Here is a 6,000-nt window from a genome sequence, read left to right as displayed (position 1 = left end):
CTTATATTAGGGCAGGTTGGGGGAAAAGTGCTAGGTCTTATTTTCGGGGTAGGTCTTACTTTCGGGGAAACACGGTATGCATAAAAAGAGGTGCAGGGGAGGTCATATTTCTCCCGCAATTCCGGTAATCTCCGCTCCAAGGGATGCAAAATATCCTGGATATGAAAAAGCCCTCTCTCATGCCAGGGTAGCCACATGGATCTGGTGAGGCTGTCGGGTATCAGGGGGGTATGTATAATAGAGGTAAGTACTGAGGCAGGGGCGGAAAGGCCATGTTTAAGTTTGTGAGCTCTCCATATATTCCTCCTAAACACCATCGGTGCAAGTAAATCTCCATCTGTCAGTAGCAGTGAAGACCTCCATAGCATAACATTGGGGTGCAGAGGGGCGAGACAGGCCTCCTCTTTCTCCCGGCAGACACTGGAGGAAAACAATTTGGTCCATGCGGGCAGAAATCGAAGGTGGGCCGCTATATAGTATTTACTAAGATCCGGGGCCGCAAGGCCACCCAGATCTTTGGGTGTACAAACCACTTGAACAGTCTATGTCTCCTATACGCCCAAATAAAATTCCAAAAGCCAGCTTGTAGCTTTTTCAGGGTCAAAACAGGAACCCGGACCGGAAGGGTCTCAAATAAATAGAGGAGCTTGGGTAATAGCATCATCTTCACAGATGCTATACTGCCCATAAGAGACAGAGAGTGCCCCTTCCATTTGTTCAGGTAAATATATATCTCCTGAAACAGTGGGGGAAAGTTATGAGCATACAGTTGACCATACGTGGCTGTAATTTGAGTGCCCAAATAATTTAGGGAGCAATCCCGCCACAAAAAGGAAAAACTACCTTGTAGCGCCAGCAGTTGTGAGGGTGGCATGTGTAGTGGTAAGGCCTCTGTTTTGAAGGAGTTCACCTTATAGCCTGAGGCATTACCAAAGGTGTGCAAGGCCTGAGGCATTACCAAAGGTGTGTGGAGTCCCACAAGGACTCCCTGTGGGATTGGCTCGGATCTTCTCAGCAAGTGGTTCAATACTAAGTGCAAAGAGCGGGGGGGGGGACAGGGGACACCCCTGCCGCGTACCATTTTTAATTGGAAACTGCGCTGATGAGGCATGAGGTAATTTGACTGATGATGATGGACAAGAGTAGAGAGATTGTATAGCGCCCAGGAACAGTCCAGAGAACCCCATTTTGGACAGCGTGGAGAGCATAAATGGCCAGCTAAGTCTATCAAACGCTTTCTCCGCATCTAAGCTGAGTATCAGTGAAGAGAGCTTGCGTTTATTGAGAATATCAATAATATTGATTAGTCTGCGAGTATTATCACTAGCATGATGGAATGGGATAAAGCCAGTTTGATCCCTGTGCACTAGGTATGGCATATATTTGGAGAGCCTATTAGCTAGATTTTTAGAATACATTTTAAGATCCAAATTTAGCAATGCAATAGGTCTATAATTAGTACACTCTAAAGGATCTTTACCTGGTTTGGGAATAACGGTGATATGGGAGCATGACATGGAAGACGGAATAGGTTTACCTTGAAAAAAGTCATTAACTAAATCCACTAGGTAGGGGAGCAAGTGTGGCAAGAAGGTTTTGTAATATAGGTAGGGTAACCCGTCAGGGCCTGAGGCCTTATGTGAAGGGAGGTCAGAAATAACCTGTGAGACCTCCTCTCCAGTAATTGGGCTGTTAAGGTGTTCCAGGTGTTCCGCCTTCAAACAGGGAAGATTCAGGTCTGCGAGATATGAGTCAATAGTAGGTTGTAGCCTGGGGCCCATATCACTTTGCGCCTGATGTACAGTGTGGTACAAGTGTGTATAGTATTGTTCAAACCGGGAGGCTATATGAGAGGGGTCATATCTAAGAACACCTTTCGCATCCTTAATGGCCATAGGGGATGAGTTCATTTGTGTGTCCCTCAATTTACGTGCTAATAGCGTATCGGCTTTGTCGCCCTTGTGATAGTAGATTTGTTTGGTTCTTTGCATCAGCCACCTAACTTTCCTCAACTCTAGGGCCCGTAATTTAGAGCGGAGGGAAGTCACCTCACGCAGATGAGCCAGAGATGGACTATTAGTAAGTCGTTCCTCTGCCACCTTTAATGCCTTCTCTGTCAAGTTGTGCTGTAGAGCGGAGTTCTTTTTAATACAGAAGCTTAGAGCCACACATTAACCCCTGATCACCGCTTTGTGAGCTTCCCAAAGGGTGGATGTGTGAGTCACTGAACCTTTATTCTCTGGAAAGTAATTTTGTATGCCCGCAGTGAGTGACAGTTTAGTATCTTCATTTTTAAGGAGAAAATCATTCAGTCTCCAGTGGCAGATCCTGGTCTTAGAAGGGGCAAACAAAACCTCCAGGGTGATCGGAGCATGGTCCGACCATGAAATAGGATGTATATCCGCGGAGGCACTATTTCTCAGTAACGATAGGTTAACAAATAAGTAATCAATGCGGGTGTGCGTTTTATGAGGGGGAGAATAAAAGGAGTATTGTCTACTTGTGGGATGCTGGATCCTCCAGCTGTCATACAATTGATGGCATCTGATGAGCTGTCTGAAGAGTTTGGAGTGCTGCAGAACAGTTGAAGGTGGGGGAGATGTAAACACAGACATTCTGTCCTGAGTAGGGGAGAAAATAGAGTTAAAGTCACCCCCAACCACTAGATAGGTGTGAGTAAAATCATCCAGAAGGGTCGGAGTCCTAGTAAGAAACTTGATCTGACCAATGTTAGAAGCATAAAGGTTGCACAATGTCAGAGGGGCCTCGGAGGGTACCGTGTAGGTTAAGAAATCTTCCCTCAGAGTCAGCTATTGTATGTGTGGGGGAGAATTTGAAGGAATCCCGAATTGGAATTGCAACCCCCGCACGTTTTTTAGAGGGGGAATTAGCCACATGAACTCCTGGGTAATATTTGGAGGCAAAATTAAAAGTACCCGTGTTATCAAAGTGTGTCTCTTGTAAAAAGACCACCTCCACCGTTTGGCGGTGTTCTCTAAGTGCCAATTTCCTTTTAGTTTTGGAATTCAAACCCCGCACATTAAGGGATAAAATTCTAGCAGCCATAATAGAATGAGAAAAAAACCCTTCCGGTGCTCATAGGTCCCTGAGTACAGATCAAGCCTTTGCTCTAAAGTGCATGTGAAGGCATATGAGAATCGCCCCATAGGGGAAGGTGGGGAGTTAGGTGGGCAATAACAAGGGAAGACCATCACTATAGAAAACAAAATCACAGAAAAAAACAAAAACATACACATAAACAACCAACCAGGGTAAGGTAGTCGCACCCTAGCGACCATGGGGTGTTCAGTATCTGCCGATCCCGGTGCCTCAAAAAGGAGCAGCAGGGAAGAAACATCCGTGACAGACACTTCAACACCCCAACAGGGGTCAAAGACCCAGCAATCTCCGGAACAATCACCAGGAAAAGCCCCAGTCAACATACCATTAGTGGCACCAGCTAGCAAACATCAGTATAGCCTCCACAAGTCGGCCCCGGCACAGAACCCCCCCCCCCCCCGGGGCAAAAAAGGCAATCCAGCGGCATTCGCGAAAAAAGGGCAAATATACAACATAATACAGCATAAAAGGCAGCACTTATTAAGGTAAACAAAATCAAGTTATTCAACATTTAGTAAACCATGTTGTGCTAAGGCATATTTATGAAGTACTTAGGTCAAGTCACAGATCCAGACCTATGCCTAGGGCAGTAAAAAATACAGTCTAGACAAAGGTTGACCAGCATGAGCCATACAGTAGCTCATCAGTGGTAAGAGAGCATGATAACTAAGCCAGATGACATCCCACCCAGGCCAAGAGCCACAATCCCTAGGGTAGGATTAAAGAAACAATAAGTACCGCCAACCAAGTACTATCCAGTTGCATAATCGCTTCTACTATTATGAACCATAAAACTTTAGCTCTATTAAGATTTTAAAGGCAAAACATTAATAGGTTAAGCACCAATTTAAGTAGTGGAGCAGTAACATATTCTAAAATTGTATCAAAAGAGCAGAGCAGCATTAGAGGTATGGGGGGCCAGGCCCCATCAAGACTGTCCACTGTCTCGAGGAGGAGGAGGTGGGGGAGAATGCCGAGCCCAGCGTCCTGTGCGTCTGCTGGACGTGGCCGTCTGCCAGGGCGGGGATGAAGGAGGTAAAAGATCCTCTGACTCCCATCCGGGAAGCTTGGGCAAAGCTATACCCATATCTCGGCAGAAGGCAGGTAAGTCCTCCGGATAGCGTAGAACAGCCGTTTTCCCCTCATTGCGGGCTGTTAGGCAGAATGGAAAACCCCAGCGATAGGGGATGCGTTGATCCCGAAGCAAGGTGAGGGGAGGTTGCAGGAGGCGTCGTTTTTGCAGGGTGTGCCATGACAAGTCCTGAAAAAGCTGTAAGGGGGCCCCGTCAAATTCCAAATTGCGCATATTCCATGCAGCAGCCATGATCTCAGTTTTCAAATCTGCTTCAGCTAAGTGGCAAAGGACACGTGGCCTAGAGGCTGAAGCAGGTTGCCGGGTGGCTCTATAGGCCGTGAGTATTCCCACATCTTGTGAAGAAGGGCCCCCCAGGAGGCGGTTAAAAACAGCCTGCAGAACCAATTTTAGGTCCGGGTTACGTGTGGCTTCCGGCAACCCACGAACTCTAATATTATTCCTGCGGCCTCTATTGTCCATATCCTCTATATAATGGTATAAATCTCTGATCTTCAAATGGTAGTCCCGAGATTTGCGGGTAAGGAGCTCAATATGTCCCTTAGCTTGGTGCAAATTTTCATCTATAGCTTCCACTCAGCCAGAGACTGCAAATCAGTGCGGAGGACCCCAATTTCAGAGCGAAGTGTTGCATGAACCTTAGTTATCAGCAGTTGAAAATCAGCTTTAGTAGGCAACATCTGGAGGTAAGTCTGCCATGTGTGTGGCAAAGCTTCCGCTACCGGACCCTGGCCCTGTTTGCAAGGGTAAAATGGCTCCACAGGAGCATGAGCCCCTAAGGGACCTGTCCCATAAGCCAAGCTAGGTGTACACGGTGAAGGGCCCAGGGGGGGAAACCCAGCCTTCAGCGGTCTACAGGGTGCTGGGTTAGTTATTGCATGGGTGCCCCCAGTTGTCCCCAGCGTAGGAGAGGAAACCGCCCCAGGTCTAAAGGCTAAGGGCACAGTATCATTCAGGGGGGAGCAGGAGGTATTAGGTGAACCAGAAGTGTCCCCATCATGATGAGTCCCAGGAGAGGGTGGGCGCTCAGAACAGGGGGAGAGACTCACCCCTGCAAGATCCTCTGCAGCCTGGCCGTCCGTTTCATGATGCAGGATGATCTGATTGTCCACTGCTGAGCCTGAAGAGGCTGCCACTAGGTCTGCTGCTGTGAGGAGATGGTGTGCAGCCGGAGACTCCTCTGCATGCCACGTGTGCTGAGGAGATGAAGAAGCCGGCGCCATCTTAGGATGCAGGGGAGACGCTGGAGCGTCTCCTATGAAAGCCCTAATCGAGGGCTGAGAGGAGCTGTGGTGCTGCGTTGGGGAGGGGGGAAGCCTCCCTCCTTCAGATGTCTTCAGCTTGCCCGTGTGGAAGCCTCAGGTGTCGGTGGAGCCGCGGGTGTCACGCTGGTGCCTGGAGGGCAGGAGATTCAAGCGGCCATCTCCAGAGACTGCCAAGCCTTGCCCCCTAATACATTTATTAATAAACTTAAAAAAAAAAAACTGGAAAAAAAAATTGTGTATAATGTATTGTAACTGTACAGTAGCTTTCGGACCATAAGACGCACTGGACCATAAGACGCATCAGTTTTTAGAGAAGGGAAATGAAGAAAAAAAAGATTCTGAAACAAATAGTGTCCTAAAATATTTTATGTGCGTTAAAAACCAACATCACAGTCATAAAAATATATATATATATATATATATATATATATATATATATATATATATTTCTTCTCAATACAGCTTTTTTGTATTGAATCCAATACAAAATTATTTGAATTTCCAGCCGATCCTCCCACCCAC

The sequence above is a fragment of the Pyxicephalus adspersus genome, chromosome 1 (assembly GCF_032062135.1).
Source record: "Pyxicephalus adspersus chromosome 1, UCB_Pads_2.0, whole genome shotgun sequence".
Lineage (NCBI taxonomy): Eukaryota > Metazoa > Chordata > Amphibia > Anura > Pyxicephalidae > Pyxicephalus > Pyxicephalus adspersus.
This window is presented reverse-complemented; position numbering follows the sequence as displayed.